At 35.8% G+C, this 23,182-nt stretch overlaps 1 pseudogene; it reads left to right on the forward strand.

Annotated features, from left to right (window-relative positions):
* The first annotated feature begins 4,280 nt into the window (after nucleotides 1-4,280).
* The window catches only part of LOC129894716 (probable indole-3-pyruvate monooxygenase YUCCA10), a 34,176-nt pseudogene continuing 15,274 nt past the window's right edge, over nucleotides 4,281-23,182 (forward strand).

The following is a 23,182-nucleotide window of genomic DNA, read 5'->3' on the forward strand; positions in this document are numbered from 1 at the left end:
GGTGTTAGTATGTTTCTAGTAATAAAATTTAGAGTTTTAAAATTTTTAATTATGGTGTATTCCTGACTTTTTTGGTTGGTATTTGGAAATTGTTAAACTTCTGCATGTTATTTCTGTAAGGTTCTCCTATCAAGGTGTTAGAGTAGGTGCCCACACGCCCCGATGAATTGGGTCGTGACACAGTTTTTTCCCCACCCTTTACACGCTCTATTTCTCTATCTATATATTAATTATGAATTTATATTCCAAAATCATCCTAATAATTTGAGAGAAAACATATTGATCACATCTCATGTTGGCACAATTTCATTCGTAGACAATGTTATTTATACGTCAATTATATATAAAAAAAATTAATATTGATATATGACTATTAGAAAAATTGAAAGACGAAATTTAAAAAATTGAATAACATGCCTACAGTTTGATTTTAGGTGATTAAAACTTCTTGTTTTTTTGCTTAGCATTATCATAATAATAGAATTTTTTATTTATATTTTATTTAATCTAAATATTAAATTTTCTTATATTTGTATTATTCTAACAAGAGGATAATATGGATAGGGTGAGAGTATTATTTATGATTATGAATAATTTAAAAATAAATAAGTTTAATAATGTTAAAAAAATATTTTTGTCAAATTTGGACAATGAACTAAGCTTATATATTGATTTATTTACATAAATATTCTATTATAAGATATCAAGGTGCTATATGTTAACATTCTCTCAAATAAACTTTACAATATTATTTTATAATAAATTAAATTTTAAAATTTTCTATAAATCAATATTTACGATTACATTTATCTACTAATCGTGCAACGCGTAGGTACGTATACTAGTATAATTAAAAGGGCAGAATCATTAAAAAAAAAAAAAGACTTCCTCTCACATTTGTTTGCAGCCATAATCATTAAAATGTATAATAGCAATTTTTAAGATAAAATTAATAACTACCATTTTTTTGAGATTTTTTAAAATTTTAAAAAACCAACTGCTCCTACTTCCGGCTTCCCTCATAACTAAACTCTCTCTATTTCCTCACCATGTCCTCTTCATGCACCAAGAAGAAATCATATATACTTTCACTTGCACTGCATCATAATTTCGAAGGCATCAGCCAAAAAGAGTGTCTATATTTTCAATTTTGATGATTTGATAATTGTTTTTTTTTCTTTTGGACTAAATATTTAATAATGACGCAGTATATTCTGATGTTGGTGAGTTTATATTCACTTTCCTTTGAGACTTTTTTCTGGCCTCCGTAGCCTTAGTAATTCAACAAATTGTTGATTTTTCTTTTAAAATTTCTTTGAATTCTGAGATGATGATGAGTATTTTCTTTGATAGGTGAATGTGATGGCTAGCCGGAGAAAATTGAAATGACTTGCAAGGTGAATCATGAGTATAATTATTTATTGAAGGTTATTATAATTAGATATCATAATGCTAAGCTTTTTGTTCTTCTCTTTTTGTATTTATCATTAATCCTAATCGTGAATTTACTTTAATTTTCATATCTTCGTTTTACAAAAACTTTATCAATTTTAATATTTACATTTTATATGCAGATTGTGGTGGTGTACTATAACTGGAAATCTTAATAAGAAAATATATAATTTAAATTCATATGTTGCTAATATCAATAATTAAAACTAAAATTAAATATATCATATTGAAAACAAAAATATAAATATTCAAAATCGTTATTATTTGAATTAAGGTAAAACACTAAATGAAAAAAAATATTTTAAAAATATTATAGTAAACAAATGTTGACAAGAGGATAATAGGGATTGTGTAAGCACATTTATGATTTTGATTCATTTGAAAAATAAATAAATAAAATAAATAATTCTAAAAATTATTATTGAAAAATTTAAATAATATAATGAACTAAGCTTATATTGATTTGTTTTCAACAGTATTTTATTAAATACATGTCGAGATGCTAAATATGTTAAAGACTTTATAATATCATTTTATGATAAGTTAAATCTTGAAATTACTCAATAAGCAGACTATCTCATGTCTTTCATCAAAAGTTTTTATCTTCTTTATCATTATAATGGAATGCCCCTTGCAATTTTGATACAATATGATGCTATTCATTGGTCAATTTTAAATTAATCTTCTTTAGCATTATAATAGAATGCCCCTTGCAATTTTGATATAATATGATGCTATTCATTGGTAAATTTAAAATTAATTATGTTATCATAATACCGAAAGTATATAAAGTTAATAACAAATATAATTAATGTTATTCATTGATTAACTTATTTGACCAATGGCATAAAGTTAATAGATAATGGAACAACAATATGTAAAAATCGTGGGGAAAATATTATTATACTTAGTAATGACGAATTTAGAAAAAAATAAACTTTAAAAATAGTTATTCCCTTCCAAGTGGCAGCCTAATATCAAGACACTTGGCCATTATAAAAACAACGCTCAAACAAAAAAAGGAAATCCATAAATTTTTAAATTAACTATTTGGTCAGAAAATAAATTAAAAAAATGCCCAGAAAAAAATAACATTAAAAATTAAAACAATTAACGAAAACAAGAAGAGAAGAAGGCGAAGAAAACATTAATAAAGGGATAGTTAAAAATACGTAGGTAAAATAATAATAAAAAAAGATAAAAATCAAAAAACAAAACAAGTAATAATTTTGAAATTAACAAAATATATTGCACGAAAAAATAACGTTGTGGACAAAATTCTAATAATTTAGAACACAATTGATTTTATCCAAAGGACAGAAACTAAAAAGTATAAATTATTTTAACTTCTTTAATAGAAAAATAGGACATTAATAAAAAATGGAGCAATTTTAAGTTTGACTTACAGTTTTTAATCATAGAAGAAGACTTAAAAATCACCACTACACCCACTTTTCTCGTTCTCTCCTTACGGATAATTAAATGTGTACTCATAAAATCTGTTATTTCAGCGAAAATCACAATATCTAAAAGGTCTTGTGAACAGTCAACCATCGTACTGTAAAAATTGGATAGGTTCGATCTATAGTCATTAGGGTCTCATATTATTAGTGCGATATATTTAATTTGTTAGTGTTTGTTTTCCTTTTTATCATATTAAGTAGATTTTCTTGGATCATAAAATATGCATTATTTTTATTTTAAGTTTTTGTAGTAGTTGAATTTTGGATGTTGGAGTTGACTGTAGCAGTGAAAAATATAAGATTTAACATGTAATTTATTTTTTTTATTGTTTCACACCAAAGTAAAAATTTTAAAAGAAAATTTGAATTAATCGAATTTCAAAGTGAATAGTGAACACTGATTGAAAGTCAACTTAAAACACTTTTTATGACATTCATTACATTATTTTAATATTAAAAAATGTTAATTATTTAAATAAAATTACTTTAAAAATTTTAAAACTAAATCTTAATATTATCTGCTAATGTTAAGTTATACGTATTACTAAAAACTAAAATCTATAACATAAAAGCTAAACAAATCCAAAAATTCATAAAATAAAAGACGATACTTATAGTAAATCAACGGAATAGAAGATGACCCTTTTTTTTATCTCTGAATTTTTTCTTTGCACTAAAAATAGTATATTTTTATGTGGTATATAATAATTTGATTATACTATTTTTTTTATTGATAATTGAAATTCATTTTTTTTGTGAATCTTTATTTTATGAAATTATATTTGATTAAATGAATATCATTTTATTTTGTAGGATTGAACGAGAGATGAGTATGCTAAAGAGGTTGCAACATGCTTTGCAAATTATATTTAGATTTTAGCTAAAAGTAGGCATTATTTTTAATACTAGGTTTTAGATTGATCTATGAATTTAAAATTTAATTAATTAGCACAAATATATATTCAACACACACCACATATTCTATTAATTTCATTATACTAGGAGAAGGAGAAGTTGTTAGAATAATGTTTGGTGTCTTTGAAGAACATATCCTCATTGCACATAGACTAGAGTAAAATTTTGTTAGCATTAAGTGTATACATATATAAAATCAACCTATTATATATGATTAGACATGCACTTCTATTACTCAAAATAATTCGTATTAGATATTTTTAAATTTTAAAAATTATTCTATTTTAAAATATCTGTGCAACGCACATTCACATATACTAGTTACTTTTTACACTCAATAAAATTATGCAAGCAAACAAGATTATATATATGTGCATATGTATATAACTATTAATTTACTTATGAGAAAAATTTGATGAAAAATATCCCCCTAACCATTCTTAAGCCGATATGGCTACACTTGTGGTGCTTATAGCTACAAAAATATTATTACATATAATTTATAACGAACACAAGTTTTAAAAATATTTTTTCTTTTTTAAGCTTCATATACAATTGTCATAATATAAAATGAAATAGTGAGAGTCAACCGTGAAAATGAACACAACAAGCAATAGTGTATTCAGATAAAAACAAATTATAGATGAAACTATGCATTCATAACACTCAATGACAAAATTACAAAGTCTTACTTCCAAGTCAATCTGCATTTACTTGTAACTGTAGTTTCCCATTACTTTTTAAAAAGGCAAAAAAATAATAAATCTTATTTTTATCCTTTTTGAGGACCATATATGCATACCTCATTGTATAAATTCCCCTTTCCTGAAATCTTGTTGCAATTTTACTTTCAACATACTAGAAAAAAACCTTCTCTATAATTTCTGGAAAAAATCCAGTGGTTAATTTTGCAAAGGAAGAAGTTGAAGTTCTTGTTGTTGGAGCTGGTCAATCAGGTATAGCTGTTTCAGCTTGTTTGAACAAATTGGACATAAAAAATATTGTGTTAGGAAAAGAAGATTGTTGTTGTTATTTGTGGGAAAAAAAGACTTATGATATACTTCACTTGCATTTATGTAAAGAGTTTTGTTCATTGCCTTTTATGCCACATGCAACTTCAACACCAAAGTATATGCCTAAAAATGAATTTATTCAATACTTAGACGAGTATGCTGAGAATTTCAACATCAAATTAACCAAAATTCCAAACTTGTGTTGAATCAACCTTTTTCAACAATCAGGAGAAGAAATGGAATGTCAAATCAAGAAATGTAACCAGTGGAGAAATGGAATTGTATGCTTGTAATTTCTTGGTTTTAGGGACCGGTGAAACAATGAAGGATATATTCCACAAGTGGTAGGGCTTGAAAATTTCAAAGGAGAAATAATCCATTCTAGTGAAAATAAATCAGGAGAAAAGTATGAAGATAAAAAAGTATTGGTTGTTGGATCTGGAAATTCAGGGATGGAAATTGCTTTTGATCTTTCAAATTATGGAAGTCACATCAATTGTTATTTGAAGTCCAGTAAGTCTCTCTATCTCTCTATGTTGAGATGTAAAGAAGGTTGTTAAAGGAGTTAGGAAATTAGTTAGAAGTAAGGGCAGTATAGTCATTTTGCTTAATACACAGTTAGAACTAACTAACCAATTAGTTAGTTAGTTAAGATAGGATAATGCTCTATATATGTATAAGAGCAACTATGTACAGATATACAATTAGGGCATTTTCACTGTTGAGCCCCAAAAAATAAATCTTCTCTCTTCTCTTCTTCTCTTCTTCTCTTCATCTTCTCTTCTTCATCTCTATTGTTTCTCCATTTCTGGACTGCAAGAAGAGCTCAAATAATCTCATGGTATCAGAGCATGGTCTCTGTAATGAGTGCACATAGCTGATTCAAAGACTCGAAGGTCAGAGTCAAAGAATCGATCAAAGCGATTAGCTCGTAGATTGTAGATCTAAGCTCCGTCGAAGCTAAATCTGCAACAAACACTGACTTCCGCAACAAAGAGCTCAAAAAAAGGTTGAAGAAATGACAGGTGAAGCCGTAGATTCAGCGCAACGAGTGGGTATACCAAGTTCAGCAAACTCAGCAGGTAACAATGGACAAGGTATCGACTATAATCATCCTCTCTTCCTTAGTCCCACGGATGTGAGTGGTATAAGTATCATCTCGTTTCAGTTACAAGGTGTTGAAAACTACACCCTGTGGAATCGATCGATCAAATTAGCACTGTTAGGTAGAAACAAGTTAGGGCTTGTGGATGGAACGTGTAGAAAAGAAATGTATGTTGAAGAACTGTGGGGCCAATGGGAAAGAGCAAATGCAATTGTGTTGTCATGGCTTATGAATTCAGTCTCGAAGAGTTTGTTGAGTGGAATCGCATTTGCATCAAATGCTTCAAATGTGTGGACTGATCTGCAAGAGAGGTTCGACAGAGTTGATGGATCAAGAACTTATAGCCTACATAAAGAAATAGCTACATTGCAACAAGGAACAACTTCTATATCAGCATATTATACAAGGCTGAAAGCATTGTGGGATGAGTTTGAAGTGTTAGTGCCCTCGCCTTGCTGCAATTATGAGAAATCCAGAGGCTTTGTAGCGCATATGAATAGACAAAAGTTGTATCAGTTTCTAATGGGGCTGAATGACACATATCATCAAGCTAGGAGTCAGATTCTCATGATAGATCCCTTACCTACTGTCAATCAAGCGTATGCTATGATAGTAGGAGATGAGAGTCAAAAGGCTGTAGTTACAGGAATCAACAATTTGGGGCTGTATGCATCATCTTCTGATTCAGTAGCTATGTACTCTAGAGTTGGCAACAGTTCAGGTATTAACAATAGGTTCAAGAAAAATACATCATTAATCTGTGATTTTTGTAAGTGTAGGGGCCACACCAAAGAGACCTGCTACAAGGTGGTGGGGTACCCCCCAGATTTCAAGTCCAAAAGGAAGGTTCAGAGTGCAAACATGGTTCATGTAGATACCAATTGCCATACGAATCACCAGTCAAGTCAGGCTAACTTCTCTTATGGCTTGAACACAAATGTGACTGATGAAGCATTGTAGGGCAGAAATAGCACAGTGCAGAACACTACAGACAAATCACCAATTTCTACTTCAAACAAGGCAGTTGAGAGAGAGGTCAAACAACTACTCCAAGGCTGTACATTTACAAAAGATCAATATGAACAAATTCTTATGATGATGAATCAACAGTCTGGTTCAAGGGCCAATGCACCTGATTGCAATAAGGAAAATAATGCAGGTAAGGCCCTATTTGTAACTGAAAAAAGTGAAGTGTGGATTGTGGATACAGGTGCAACAAACCATATGGTGTCTAAACTGGAGATGCTACTAAAGGAGTCTGTACTTCAACTTAACACTCCTAAGGATGTGTGTCTACCAAATGGTGGTACCACTAAAGTAACTCATATTGGTTCTTGTAGCCTACCATCTAGAAGTATGATTACTAATGTGTTTCATATTCCAGAGTTCAAGTATAACTTGATGTCTGTCAGCAAGATAACCAAGGAATTAGGCTGCTCTGTCTCCTTCTTCCCTGACTTCTGTGTTTTCCAGGAACTCTACACTGGGAAGGTGAAGGAAGTTGGTAAAGAAGAAGGGGGCCTATATCTACTATGGAGCCAATTAACTCAAGGTGATGCAAGTAATCCCAAGGAGTCTGCATACTCCGTTGATGCTGCATATTCAACAGACAAGGAAACAGATATGGAACTATGGCATAAAAGGCCAGGACATGTGTCTTCAGCTGTACTAGCTAAGATGTTCACTATGAATAAAGTTAGTATGTGTAAGGTGTCTGAATGCTTAGTATGTCCATTTGCAAAACAAACTAGACTTGTATTTCCTTCTAGTATCATCAAAAGCAGTAGTTGCTTTGATCTGGTACATGTTGATGTTTGGGGACCTTATAATACTGCTACATTTGATGGCAACAAGTATTTCCTTACAATAGTTGATGATTTTTCAAGAATGACTTGGGTATTCTTACTTAAACACAAATCAGATGTGTGTGTGTCTCTTAAACGTTTCCTGCAGTATACTCAAAATCAGTTTGGCAAGGTTATTAAGGTCTTAAGGTCTGATAATGGTACTGAGTTTGTGAACTTAGTATGTGCTAATATGTTCAAATCATTGGGTATCATACATCAAAGGTCCTGTCCATACACTCCTCAACAAAATGGGGTGGCTGAGAGGAAACACAGACACCTACTAGAAGTGACCAGAGCCATCAGATTTCAAGCAAAAATACCTATCAAATTTTGGGGCCATTGTGTACTAGCTGCTGTTTACCTGATCAATAGACTTCCTAGTAGTGTACTTGAGTTCCAATCTCCCTATGAAAGAGTATATGGCAGAAAACCTGGTTTGACTCATTTGAGAACCATTGGCTGTCTAGCCCTAGCCAAGAATCTCATTGAACATGATAAGCTCATGCCAAGATCAAAGTCAGCTGTGCACATGGGCTACTCTGAAGTACAGAAAGGCTATATTTTGTTTGACTTGCAAAATAACACATTCTTTGTCAGCAGGGATGTTCACTTTAGAGAAGCCATATTTCCTTTTGCCAAGTATGATCACTCTACAACACATAAGTTGTTTGTTGATAATCTACAAGGTCTTGCTGAAATAACTCCACAGCTTCAACTATCCCCATCCATAAGCTCAGGTCCTGCTCCATCTGTAATACCAGATGAGGCTGCATATGGCCATCCAGAGGCTGGTGAGCAAGACTGTGTGTCAACTCAACCTCACACTGATGCAAGTGGTCCTGGTATGTCTGGGCAACCTCAAACTCACACTGATGCAAGTGGTCCTAGTATGTCTGGGCAACCTCTTACCAGAAGATCTGTCAGGTCTAAACATCCTCCCATATGGCTGAAGGATTTTGTCTCTCTGAATGCTCACCAAGATGTTCCATATCCTCTATCCAACTATGTAAGCTACTCTCATCTTTCTCCTTCTCATCAGTGTTTTATTGCTGCTACATCCACTGTGATAGAACCTACCAGCTATGCTGAAGCAGTCAAAGACCCAAGATGGGTTGAAGCTATGCAGACAGATATCCAAGCCTTAGAAAGCAACAATACCTGGGAGGTCACTTCCTTACCTGTAGGGAAGAAACCTATTGGCTGCAAATGGATCTACAAGGTTAAATACAAATCCACAGGTGAAATAGAGAGGTTCAAAGCCAGGCTAGTAGCTAAAGGATACAGCCAACAAGAAGGGATTGATTACACAGAAACCTTCTCTCCTGTTGTGAAGATGGTGACTGTCAGGGCTGTCCTTGCCATTGTAGCTTCAAAGCAGTGGCACATCCATCAAATGGATGTCTTCAATGCATTTCTACATGGAGACCTAGAGGATGAAATATATATGCAGCTACCTCAGGGCTTTGTAAGTCAAGAGGAGAAGGTATGTAGACTAACAAAGTCCCTCTATGGACTCAAACAAGCTCCAAGGCAGTGGAACCACAAACTTACTGAGGCCCTGATTTCTCTCAAATTTAAACAAAGCCAACATGATTACTCCCTATTCATCAACAAGTCAGCAGAAGGTATTGTCATTGTGCTTGTATAAGTAGATGACATGTTAGTCACTGGCAGCAGTTTAAAGTTGATAGAAGAGAAAAAGAAAGCTCTACAAAGTGCATTCAAGATGAAGGACTTAGGGGAGCTCAAATACTTTCTGGGGATTGAATTTTCAAGGTCCACAGCAGGAATACTCATGCATCAGAGGAAGTACACCCTTGATCTGATAGCAGAAGTGGGGATGACTACAGTTAAGCCAGTAACAACACCAATAGATGCCAACATCAAGCTCACATCAAAACTCTATGATGACCATGTGAACCAAAAGCAAAAGGAGCCACATGATCCTCTAATAGATCAGACAGCTTATCAAAAACTCATAGGTAAACTGCTGTACCTCAATATGACAAGGCCAGATATAGCATTCAGTACTCAAACATTAAGCCAGTTCTTGAACCAGCCAAAGAAGTCCCACATGGAGGCAGCCCTAAGAGTAGTCAAGTATTTGAAGAGACAACCTGGACAAGGCATTTTGCTATCCAGTAAATCAGATAACCAAATTACAGCTTTTTGTGATGCAGATTGGGCAGCATGTGCACTCACCAGAAAATCAGTCACAGGCTACTTAATCAAAATGGGAAAATCACTAATATCTTGGAAAGCCAAGAAGCAAACCACAGTGTCTAGAAGTTCAACTGAGGCTGAATATAGAAGCATGGCTTCTACTATTGCAAAACTTGTATGGCTGCTGGGAATGTTGAAGGAAGTTGAGGCTGATATGAAAGTTCCAGCACAGATTTATAGTGATAGCAAAGCTGCCATTCAAATTACAGCCAATCCAGTTTATCACGAAAGAACAAAACACATAGAGATAGATTGTCATTTCATCAGAGAAAGATTACAACAAGGCATGATCAAAGTTGACTACCTATCAACCCAAGAACAACCAGCTGATATACTGACAAAAGGACTGCCTAGAGCTCAACATGAGCACCTTCTATCCAAGCTAGGAGTCTTGAATATTTTTACACCTCCTAGCTTGAAGGGGAGTGTTGAGATGTAAAGAAGGTTGTTAAAGGAGTTAGGAAATTAGTTAGAAGTAAGGGCAGTATAGTCATTTTGCTTAATACACAGTTAGAACTAACTAACCAATTAGTTAGTTAGTTAAGATAGGATAATGCTCTATATATGTATAAGAGCAACTATGTACAGATATACAATTAGGGCATTTCACTGTTGAGCCCCAAAAAATAAATCTTCTCTCTTCTCTTCTTCTCTTCATCTTCTCTTCTTCATCTCTATTGTTTCTCCATTTCTGGACTGCAAGAAGAGCTCAAATAATCTCACTCTATACCTTTTATTTAATTTATCATTTTTGTTTGCATGCATGTAGGTAGGTTTATGCTTGTTGTTCTTTTTAATTGATATGGGTGGTGTTCGATCAGTTTGGTTGGTACTTCAATTATTTCACTTGGTACCTATTATTTTTTACTAGCACGTGTAATGTTGTAAGCTTGTTCATCAAGAGATTGGTGTTTCTTGACCGTAATCTTCATGTCATACCCTTAGGAGCAAAGAATGGAATTTGAACATGATTTCCATTCCGCTTTGTTGATCACCAAGTCATATTTACCCTTATGTGTGACTTCTAGCTTCTAACTGTGATTTCTCATTATTTTCATTTTGCTTCATTGACTATGAGGTCATTATTCTTAAATGAATATTATTGATTTAATTGAAGTAATTTCATTTCTAATTGTTTGAGTGGATATACTCTTCTTTTTATTTCTTAATGAAAAACACATGAAGTTGGACAAATATCAAAATAACTTATAAGAATAACATATATCTTTATTAAGTGCATCTATTTTTTTTTATATTTCAATCACTTAATAGTTTAATACATCTAAATGATTAACATCAGTTTTACCATTATTGCCATCACCCACCATTAGCAACTATCACCACCGTTGCCCAACATCCACAAATACCATATTCAGCCACAACTATTACTAGCCACCATTTATAATCATCATCCCTAACCACCATTACCACAACAGCCACCAATCACTATTGACAATCATCACAATTATTCTCCACTGTATATCGCAAATCATCGACATCATTCACCACTGTCGCACTCTATTTTAAAACTGGTCAAAATAGTTTGCAACATAAAATGGCTATATCTCTAATTTTGAAAATAGTTTAGAGTCGCCACCAAATTTTAAGGAAAATATCACGAAAACCATTTTTAGAAAATGTAAATGTAAACTCTGGTTTGATTTGCGAAACCATTGAAATTCTAGGTAAGGGTTTTGGTTCCTCAAGGGGAAGGCGTTAAGCATCCCTCAGGGCCTATCCGAAGATAGTCCTTAAATTCAGTTTTAGAAAAATGATTAGGGATATTTTATTCATTTATTTGCTTTAGAAAATGACGATAAGAAAATATTTATTAATTTGAGAAAGAAAGAGGAAAAATTCAAGGTCTGTCATATATAGATCTATAATATGAATGGAACAAAATTAATAGTAATATATTTATCGTACGATAAAAATAAATAGTATATAAATATGCTTGAAATGTATGAAAATTTTATATATTAAAATATAGATGTATGTTTAAAGTCATATGAATAAATAAGCTTACCTAAATTTTGTTAACTAATATGAATGTCGAATATTAGAACTCGTCACTTTATTTATATATACCATATAAAAGAAAATAAATAAATGACTAAATAAAATAATGGATAAACGTAGATATGGGTATGTAATATGTAATAAATATAATTTGGGTGAAACTTCAAATAAAATTAGTGATGCCTAAAAATCATTAAGTTTTTATTATTATTATTATTTTTTTAAAAAAAAGAACATTAAACTACCCCCCCCCTCTCTCTCTCTCTCGCTCTCTTTATATATATATAAACAATATTTAGAAGTTGATAGGATTATAAATATTTACATTCTTATTTTCTTCGAATCAACACCCGACTTATTAATCAGGAGACAAAAATACATAGTGTTTTGTCATTTTCTGCTCGGGTTACCTTACATCATTTTCGAAGGGCCTATCTATCCCTATCCCTCCTAAGTTCATTTTTTATTATAATCCCAAAGCGATCTAAAAGAAATAAAAACTAACGTCCTAAATGGTGAATGTCGTCCCAACTTAATATCCAACTTTGGAGTCAAAAACAGAATGTAGGACTCGCTCCAAAAATTCCAGAATTGACTCTGTGAAAAGATCCCATTTACCACCCTAAACTTGTGTTCCAAAATGGCACACAATTCGGGGCCTAAAATAGTCCCAAATGACACATATAATAATTTCTAGAATTTAAGCTCAAAACCCACTATTTCAGCAGCTAAAACACTAAAAATACCTCATTTGAAGCCTCCCGACAAATTCCAAGTGATCCACCACAAAGCTATAAAGGTTTCGGGTTTCTGGGACTTTGAATCGCCTAAAACTGAGCTCTCTAGCTGTAGTATCACTCTTTGAATATTTGAGGCACTAGTTGACCGCGTATGGTCCTAAATTAAAAGACCATATGAACTTGTTAATCGCAATCGCATGGACAAGTTTTGCGATCATGACAACCCCACAAAATGACCATCTCGATCGTGTGGATTAGGTCTTGTGATCACAAAGACCAAATGGGTCAACTCTCAGTCAAGACCTCATTGCAATCGCATCAAAGGGGCAAGCAATTGCGATGACAAGCAAGGTGACCCTTCGTGATTGTAAAGACTCCTTCGCGAACGCGATGAAGAAAGTCACCTGCACCAGCAAAGTGATGCAACAATATTTTGGCCAAGTCCAAAATCTCTGATGGGGTGCACAGAATTGGTTCGAAATCCCGTGGGCGCAAAAGAGATATGCTACCCCATCAAATTCGACATTACAGATTCAATGACATATTTAAAATTTTTATACGATGTCATTTTAATTAAAAATGGATTCCACACCCAAATATCATTTTTAGCTAAATTCCACAATGGGCTTCGATATTAGACCAAAAACCTCAGAAAGCAAACGAAAGGTCATTCTAGAGAAAACTCGACATTCCAGAACTAACCTCGCTAATGAAATTTTCATCTAAATGCATTTTATATCTTGTACTTTTGTACATTGGAACATTTTTAAGCTTCTCTAAAGCTACCACGTGATCCATGTTATCCATGAAGTTATCAAAGGATCCTAAGGAAGGGAGGATGTAACGCCCCATATCTTGCATAGACTAGTTCTATGTGAAGTAGTGATGGTTTAAAATAGGTTTGAAAGGGGTTCGAGGCCAAATAATTTATCACAATAATCGACCTACTTTCTTAAGCTATTGGTTTGGATGTATTATATAATTAAGCTACTTGAGTATACATCTAGCTTAAGTATCAAGGATCACACAAGTTCTTAAGGTAAGACTAACTGCTAACCTACTAAAACGAACAAGTAGGTAATGCACCTACTTAGAATGTGTGGACTGCATTTAAGTAAAAAAAGGCAAGTAGGTGATGCAGCTACTTACAAACTTGTGGCAGGAATTAAGGAGGTAATGCACCTACTTTCTTAAAGCAATGTACAAGATTATTTTGGAATGCGAGATAGAGATTTTTATTCCCGATTTTAATTAATACACGAATTGGTTATAAATTTTATTTGGTCTAGATTATTAAGTGGGAATTAGGGATTAATTAAGATAATTAGACCACTAAGTTGGCCCCACCAAGAAATGTGGCAGAAGCTGATTGGTGTGTGGCTTTTGGAGGGACACATATCCACAATGGACATATGCCAACCACATGGACACATGTCAACTACATATATATATATATATATATATATTAATGATTAATAAGCTCATTTTATCCCATTCTTCTTCAACTTAGACTTAGAGAGAAAGAGGCTCTCAACTTCCTTAAGTGAAGAAGAAAAGAGGGAGAGTCACGGCCATGGCAGCTCCACCAAGCACGACCAGCCTTTCTTTTCTTTTCACCTTTAAATACCTAAGGTAATTCAACCCTTTAGAAGGTCCTTAGCAATGTGGGATTGATCCTAGGGGCAGCAAGATTGAATTAATTGAAGTCGTCAAGTTTCAGCCAATCGAAGGAGCCAACTTGTTAAGGTAAGGTTTGATCATCTTTTTACACGTTTGATCAAGTTTAGACATGTTGTGAATGTGTAAACGTGAATTGGAGGTATGAAATTATGTATGTTGGCATTGGAATGTTGTTGAAGCCGTGTAGGGGCTATTTGTGTTTAGAAATGGTGAATCAATTTTAATTAATATTTTACTTGTTGTTGTTATGGATTATGTAATGAGGATAAAGGAATTAAATGGAATTTTAAGTGAGAAAACTCCGTGATTAGTGTTGGTGTTGAAATGGATAGTATTGGAGTTGCTTAAATTAGATTGGGTTAATTGTTGTTATTGCTATTATTGTTATGGATTATGTATTAAAAGTGAAGGGATTGTATATGTTCATGTTAAATTTTCATCTGGGCCGTGTTGGGGTTGTTCTAATCTAAAAATAATGGATTAATTTTGATTAATGTTGTGGTTGTTGTTGTCATTGATTGTATAATGAAAGTGAAGGAATTTGATATTTAAAGTTATAATTAAGGCTCTAGTGTTGTTGTAATTGTTGGACTATTATAAGGTAATCCCATGAAGTGTTATGGCTACAAATTATTAAGAGTAACTTTATTACTTCGTAGTCATTATGTTAAATATTATGGAATGTCGTAATTTGTGGGCTGATTCAGAATAGTGTGCGGGCTGTTTTGAAATATTCTTGAATTTTGCCTTGGCTAACTTTGATATAGCACTTAAACGTTTGGTTGTGGATGTTGACTTGGTTGTTGACTTGAGGGTTCTGCGAAATGACATAGTAGGGAAACAATAAGATTTCACGGAGTCCCCACATCTATTATCTCAGATAGAAAAGTTCAATTTACAGCTAACTGCTGGAAATCATTTCGAAAGGGATTGAGGAACCCAGATAAATCTTAGTATGACATTTTGCCCTTCGATTAAGGGATAGGCCCAGATGTGACCCACTAAATTATTGATGAAGTAAAGCTTATTCCGGAACAAGATATCGATTAGCAGCCTAAAGTCAGCAAGAAGGGGATACATTGATCCTTCGCAGAGCATTTTTAGAATAGATAAAGCTGCCTATGAGTGGGACCTACCGTCCGATTTGAAACAATACATTCAGTTTTCACAGATCAATGCTCCACAAGAATGGGAACGACACTCCCAGAATATTTCCCGTGGAGGAGGTCCACGTAACAGGGAGTTATCCTATGAGGGGCAACCTATCTCCATCCGGGATTAGCAGATTAAACAGGTTGTGAACTAAGGACATAGCTTCCGTCAAGGTACTATGGCGGAATAAGAATCGTGAAGACATAAACTGGGAGATTGAAAAGGACATGAAACACAAGTGTCCATACCTATTCCCGATGTCTATGGATAGCTCCAGTCTTGGAACTCGTATATTAATTACTTGGACGAAAATGTATGCCATTCCAGCAGAAAGGCATCTCCCTATGATCCGTATAAAGTCTTAAGGAAAGTTTTATTCAACATTCGGGGACGAATGTTCTAAAGGGGGGAAGGATGTTACACCCCGCACTCTTGAGCTCGGAACGTCTTCTTAAGTTCCTTAGACATTATCATGTGAGCCGGATAAGCTACGACACTATCAAACAACTCTAAGGAAAGAAGATTGTGATACCTCGTGAGAAGGGAGGTTGGAGATAGAGTCATAAGAATCCGTAAAGAGTTGGAGGCTAAGAAATGAGTCGTAGGACTCGATTTACCTACGTAAGACACTAAGTTAAGAGTCTTATACACTTAAGGTTCTTAAGGATATACCAAGCTTACGTAGTTCGGATTACATGAGCTCTTAAAGTAAGACGAGATTACGAACCCGTGAGGAAGGGAAAAAGACGATGCGTGGAAGACAATGGAGGAGCGACACGTGGCAGCACCTCAAGCAAGCAGGTGATGCACCTACTTAGGGTCAAGTAGGTGATGCAGCTGCTTGGGGGAGGTGGACCCCGCTGCCACGTGGCAGCCCCTAATTGGCAGCATGATGCGGTGGCCAATCATGGCTTGACACGTGTCATCCTTAGGGGCTGACACGTTTCACCCCTTGGGACCACCCATATAAGTGATATGTATCTCAAACTTCAGCTTGTTCATCAAAATTTCCAGCAGCAACGTGAACAAAAAAACCCTAAAGCTAAGGAGAGAAAATTGTGACGGCTTTGGGAGAAAAATAAGGTAAGTCCCATTTTCATTCCGTAAATTAATTAATTAGCGTATAATAAAATGATATGGAAGTATTAGTAGTATAAAATTAGGATTTTGTGCAGCAAAAATCAGACAGCAAGCTGCCACAACGATTCAGCACGTAAATAAAATTCCGAGGCGCGATTTCGGCAAGTTTTAGTCAATTTCGGGAAAGGTAAGTTCTTCCCCTCTAATTTGAAGTTTATGATGTTAAATTATGGTGTATTACACACCTTAGGAGCTGCTGGAAGTTGGGGAAAAGGTTTGAAAATTTCGGCGTTCGAAATAAACGAATTTAGAATCTCTATAGTTAAGATATTGTCGAAATAAGGTGTTGTGCGCGTGGGGGCAGCTGCTGGTTGTGTTGTGGCGTGTTCCAGGGTCTAAAATTTATCTAAATGAGGTGTTGGGGCTTCTGGTTGCAGCCACATGACCCTCCGCATTGCAATTAAAGAATTCGCGAAAGAAAGATTAAAAACTCTAGTTTTGGTATCTTAGTTTCGAGTGAATTGTTGGGGGTTTATATTGTGTAATTTTGGTCGTAATATGTATATGTATGGTCTGCTGGTTGCATTGTTGGTTGGCTTCAGGTTCTAAGGATATGTTTGGGAATTCAGATAGGGCACATTATAGGGGAGGTGCTGCCCGATTTTCGTTAACATCCTAACTAGTTAAGGAACTAGTCGAGAAGGCGAGCGAAGGGATGAATGTTATGAATACTCGTGGGTAGTCTAAGTTGCTGAAAAGTCCAAGGTTGTTAATACTTACATTACTTCCATGTTAAATAGGTTTCGAGGACAACGATGTGGACGTGATTAAGAGAAGTCCATACAAGGTATGTGAAGCTTTCCTTTGGCGTGTTTTTGGAATAGATATGTAGAGCTATTCTTCTTTTCTTTTGGCATGTCTTAGATATAGGCTATAAATGATATGTATATGATATTTGGGATTCAATCCATTCGTAAAGCCCTGAGTATGAGTCGATACTCTCATTTACTTCTGGATATTAGAACTTCTGCAATAGCTGAGTCATAGCCTTTTTGTCTTCTATGTGATGAAAACTAGTACATGTAAAGCCTATTTCTTCTTTCCTTTGGAATGGCTTAACTTTAAGTGAAATGGTATATGATATAGGTTTAGAGGTAATTCCATTTATGAGCTCTGATTGTAACTCGTGACTTGTAGTCACTCCTGAACATCAAGAGTCTGAAAGTAGTCAAACTACTATTCTCGAGCCTGCTATATAATGAATAGTAAGTATAGGTACTAGCTCCTCTTTTTAGAGGCTCTGAAATGATAAATGCCGTTGATTGCATGAGTTGAGTCTTTGACTAGATAAATTGTGTTTCTGATTGCATAGACTATATTTCTGATTGCATAAATTATGTGGCATTATTTTGATGCATGTTTGTGATCCCTGAAGCCCCAACTGATATAAGCCCTAAGGACATCTAAAGGGATACCTCGGATAATTACTCCCCCAGTCTTCAGGTGACGGTTTACTTGACTGTTTCATCGAGTCTTAGATAATGACTTAGTTGCATATGGTTTCTCACTACTCTACTCGTGCATACTGTAACCCATCCTTCCTCGAGTCCCATGATGGGCCGGGATATGTTATCGTGCACAGTGTTACTGCTTCTTTCACCGCGTCCCAGGCCGGATGTGTATAGTTCCACGCACGAGGAGACGATGCCGTACGTGAGGTGTGATATATGTTATATGTTATGACGATACGATTATTCACCGAGTCCCGGGTCGGCTGTAATATGATAGTATATGTGGTGAAATAAGGAAGGAACACCGAGTCCCTCCTTAGAGGGCCGGGTACATATGTATATTATGATGGTACGCTATAGACGTACACCACTCCATTCACCGAGTCCCTCACTAAAGGGCCGGATACTTTATGTAGGCATGCATATGAGATTAAAGCAATACATTGTGACCCTGAGCCCCATAGTGAATCGGGTATAATATGATGATATACATGATAAGATGATACCGTATACGATGGTATGATACCGTATACGATGGTATGATACTGTATACGATGATATGATGAAATGAAATGCATTATGACACGATGATTTGTGATTATGAAGTAATGATAATGACACTGAGTTCACTAGAGGGCCGGGCACAGTATATGATGGTGTATAGGATCACGTGTCCTAAGGTGAAGGTACAGTAAATTGTTAATTGTTATACTTATCCCCTGCATCCCTATTTCAGTTATGATCTCAGTTATGATGTGTTATGCTTTACATACTCAGTACATATATCGTACTGACCCCCTTTTTCTCGGGGGGGCTGCGTTTCATGCCCGCAGGTACAGATGTTTATTCTGGAGATCCATCAGCATAGGAGTTCCTCTCAGCTGTGTCGGAAGTGCTTCACTGTTCTGGAGCCTAAATTTTGATACTGGTCACTTAATGTATATATTTGTACATTCAGGGGTACGGCGGGGGCCTTGTTCCGCCATATGTTGTTGTTACTATTCTTAGAGGTCTGTAGACATATGTATATGTGGGTTGTTTTTGAGTTAGTTTCGATGTTGCCTATTCGATATGTTGGGAATGTTTTTGTTATAGCAGCCTTGTCGGCTCGCGTGCCCTTTCATGATATGATACAAATGAAAGAGCCTACACGTACATGAAAAAGTTTTAATCTATTGGGGTTTTTGTATATAGTATCACATCTAACACGGTTCAACTTAAGTGTAGTTGATAAATACGCATGAGAGGGTCCAGGTTGGAACCCAGTTGCGGCCTACGGGGTTGGGTCGTGACACTAAGCTTGCCCTGCCTTCTAAATCTCATCACGCCCTTCAAGGGTGAGACTTAGAGGAATACACAGTCACGAATGACAAATATCAACAGCCAATGCATGCGATCTGCATAACTCTGATGTCTACTCTGAGCTGTCTGAGCCTATCCTAAATCACCATCACATGATCTCAGGCCTCATGTATCAAGTATGTACCATGCGAGCTCGTCTCTGTATACTCAAACCAACCAACCAGAGAGTGATAACACCTATCATATAAGGCCTCGAATGGGGCCATCTGAATAATAGAGTGGTAGTTATTATTGTACGTGAACTCTGCCAAAGGCAAAAACTAGTCCCACTAACCCCCAAACTCCAAAACGCAGTTCCGCAACATATCCTTAAGATCCCGAATAGCTCGGCCATCAGTCTGTGGGTGAAAAGTTTTACTAAGATCGACACGGGTATCCAACTCTTCCTAAAATATTACTCTAAAACCTAGTTATGAACTATGAGTGTCAGTTTGAGATAATATAAATTGGCACCCCATGAAGATGAACCACCTCTCGAATGTAGATACGAGCCATTCTCTCGACACTGACGAAAGTGTGAACTAGAAGGTAATGTGCTAACTTGGTCAATTGATCAATTATGATCCAAATACTATCAATATCTCTAGAAGTGTAAGGTAACCCCACAATGAAGTCCAAGGTGATACGCTTCTATTTCCACGAAATAGGTAATCTCTGAAACTCCCACTATGCCTCAATGCTCAGCCTTCACCTGCTGACAACCTAAACAACGAGACACATAGTCTACAAAGTCTCTCCTTATACCACTCTACTAGTAATTCTACCTCAAGTCACAATATATCTTAGTTGTGCCCGAATGAATAGAGTATCTGGAATCATGGGCCTCGCTAAGGATTAACTGAATTACACTCCCAACTCTCAGAATACAAAAGAGATCATTAAACCTCAAAACCCCATATGGTTTCAAGGTAGCCTGACTGGTGTTACCTCCCAAAACTCTATCTCGGAGTGCTACCAATTCCTCATCCTTGAATTGTGGATGACAAATCCAATCTAATAATGAGGAATGAACTCCCAGATAAGCTATCACATGCCTGAAGTCTGAAATATCAAGTCTAATCATCTAGTTGGCTAAGGACTGGATATCCAAGGCCAAAGGTCGCTCTACAATAGAAAGGAAGGTTAGACTACCCATAAACACTGCCTTGTGATTTAAAGCGTCTGCTATTACATTTGCCTTGCCTAGATAGTAGAGAATTGAGAGATTGTAGTCCTTTAAATTCTCAATCTAGTGGCACTACCTAGAATTAAGGTACCTCTAGTCATAATATATTGAAGGATTCTGTGACCAGTGTAGATCTCTCAACGGACTCCATACAAATAGTGCCTCCATATCTTAAGCATGAAAATTACTGCGTCCAACTCCAAGTAATGGCTGAGGTAGTTGATCTCATACAACTTAAGATGCCTCAATGCATATGCTATAACCCAGCCATGCTGAATCAACACAAAACCCAAATCGATGTTGGATAAATCCCAATACACAGTGAATGCCTCGCCCTCAACTGGAAGAGTCAATATATGAGCAGTGGTAAGTAACTCCTTGAGCCTCCGAAAGCTCAACTCACACTCCTCATACCACTCAAATGGAATATTCTAGCGAGTCAACTGAGTCAATGGCGCTGCAATGTTAGAGAAGCCCTCAATAAATCAATGATAGTAACCTGCTATTTGACAAAGCGGCGAATCTCAGTAACAAAAATAGGCCCGGTCTAATCTCCAATAGCCTCAAACTTCACCGAATGTACCATGATGCCATCTTTAGATACCACATGCCATAGGAATGCTTCAGAATTAAGCCAAAACTTGCACTTTGAGAACTTGTCATAAAGTCATTGATCTCTCAAAGTCTAAAGCACTAATCTCAAATGTTGCTCATGCTCACTCCGGCTTCGCGAGTATACCAAAATGTCATCGATGAAGATTATGACAAATGAATAAAAGGTATGTCCTCAATACACTATTCATCAAGTTCATAAAGGTGGCAGGGACATTTGTCAACCCAAAGGACATCACTAGGAACTCATAGTGGTCGTATTGAGTCCTAATTGTAGTCTTAGGGATATCCGCTGCCCTAACCCTCAGCTGATGGTAACCAAATCTCAAGTATATCTTAGAAAACACTACAGCACCATAAAACTAATAAAAGAGGTGATTAATACGATTCATGGGATAATGATTCTTCATCGTCACCTTTTTTATTTGCCTGTAATCAACACACATTTGCATGGTATCATCCTTCCTCGTTACAAACAGGACTAGGGTAACCCAAGGAGAAATTATAGGCCCAATAAATCCTTTACCTAAGAGATCCTCAAGCTGAATACTGAGCTCTTTGAGCTCTGCAGGGCCATATAATAAGGAAGGATAAAGATAGGATGGGTGTTAGGCTCCAATTCTATGGCAAAGTCAATATCACGCTCTGGGGTAGGCCAAGTAGGTCGATAAAAAACACATGTGTAAACTTTCGGACTATAGGAACTGAATTAACTAAACCTCCCGATTGACATCTCACATATAGACGAAATAAGCTAACCACCCAAAGAAAAGAATCATTGAGCTCTCATAAAAGAAATAATCCTTGTTCGTGTATGACTATAAACACCCTACCACAACACCAGACGAATACTAGGAATAGATAAGGTAACAGTTTTAGCATAGCAATCTAAGATCGCATGGTAAGGGGATAACCAGTCCATACCTAAAATCACGTCAAAATCCAACATATCCAATAATATAAGGTCAAATCTAGTATCATAACCCTGGATAGTCACTAAGCAAGATCGAAATACCTAATCCACTAATAAGGACTCACCCACTAGGTCTACAACATGAACTGACTCTACTAAGGACTCTAAACTTATACAAAAATAAGGAGCATAATAAACAAAAACATATGAAAAAGTGGAGCCCCGATTAAATAACACTATGGTAGGCTGATGGCATAGTAAAAGCATACATGTAATGACATTGTCAGATGCCTCAGGCTCTGCCTTTGCTGGGGCTACATAGAAATGGCCCTGAGTACCTCTACCCGGTGCATCTGATCTACTGACTGGCCTGCCTCCCCATACTCCACCTCTACTACCCTATCAGCTGCCTAGATGATCTAGATCCTTACCACCACCTCTAGCTGGAGGGGGTACTATTGAAATTGGTCTGGCTACAGTAGGAGCTGGAGCTATTATCCCATAATATGGGAAATCTCGAGACTAGTGGTCTAGCATACAAAAATCATAAGAACCCTGGGAGGAATGACCGACATCAAATTGGCCACTACAGCTTGTAGACCCGAATCTGAACCACTCAAACTTTGGCCCTTGCTAGGACCACCCGAGCACTACTAACTACCCTTTGAAGCAGTTAATACCTCTTAACAGATAGGCTAGACTAGCCTTGCTTAAACTGTGGGTGAGATCTATCATAGGAGTCTATGGGCTTGGATCGGGACCGAATGTAACTACCCTGGTGGCGAGCCCTCTTATTTCCACCCATGTGGGCCTCTCGATGAATGTGATCCATAGTGTGGGCATGATCTACCATATCCAGAAAAGATTGCCCTACTGAAGCCATCGTCTCTATATTGATCCTTAACTGAAATTTGAGTCCACGCACAAAAC

This window comes from Solanum dulcamara, chromosome 7 (genome assembly GCF_947179165.1).
Source record: "Solanum dulcamara chromosome 7, daSolDulc1.2, whole genome shotgun sequence".
NCBI classification, from domain to species: Eukaryota; Viridiplantae; Streptophyta; class Magnoliopsida; order Solanales; family Solanaceae; genus Solanum; species Solanum dulcamara.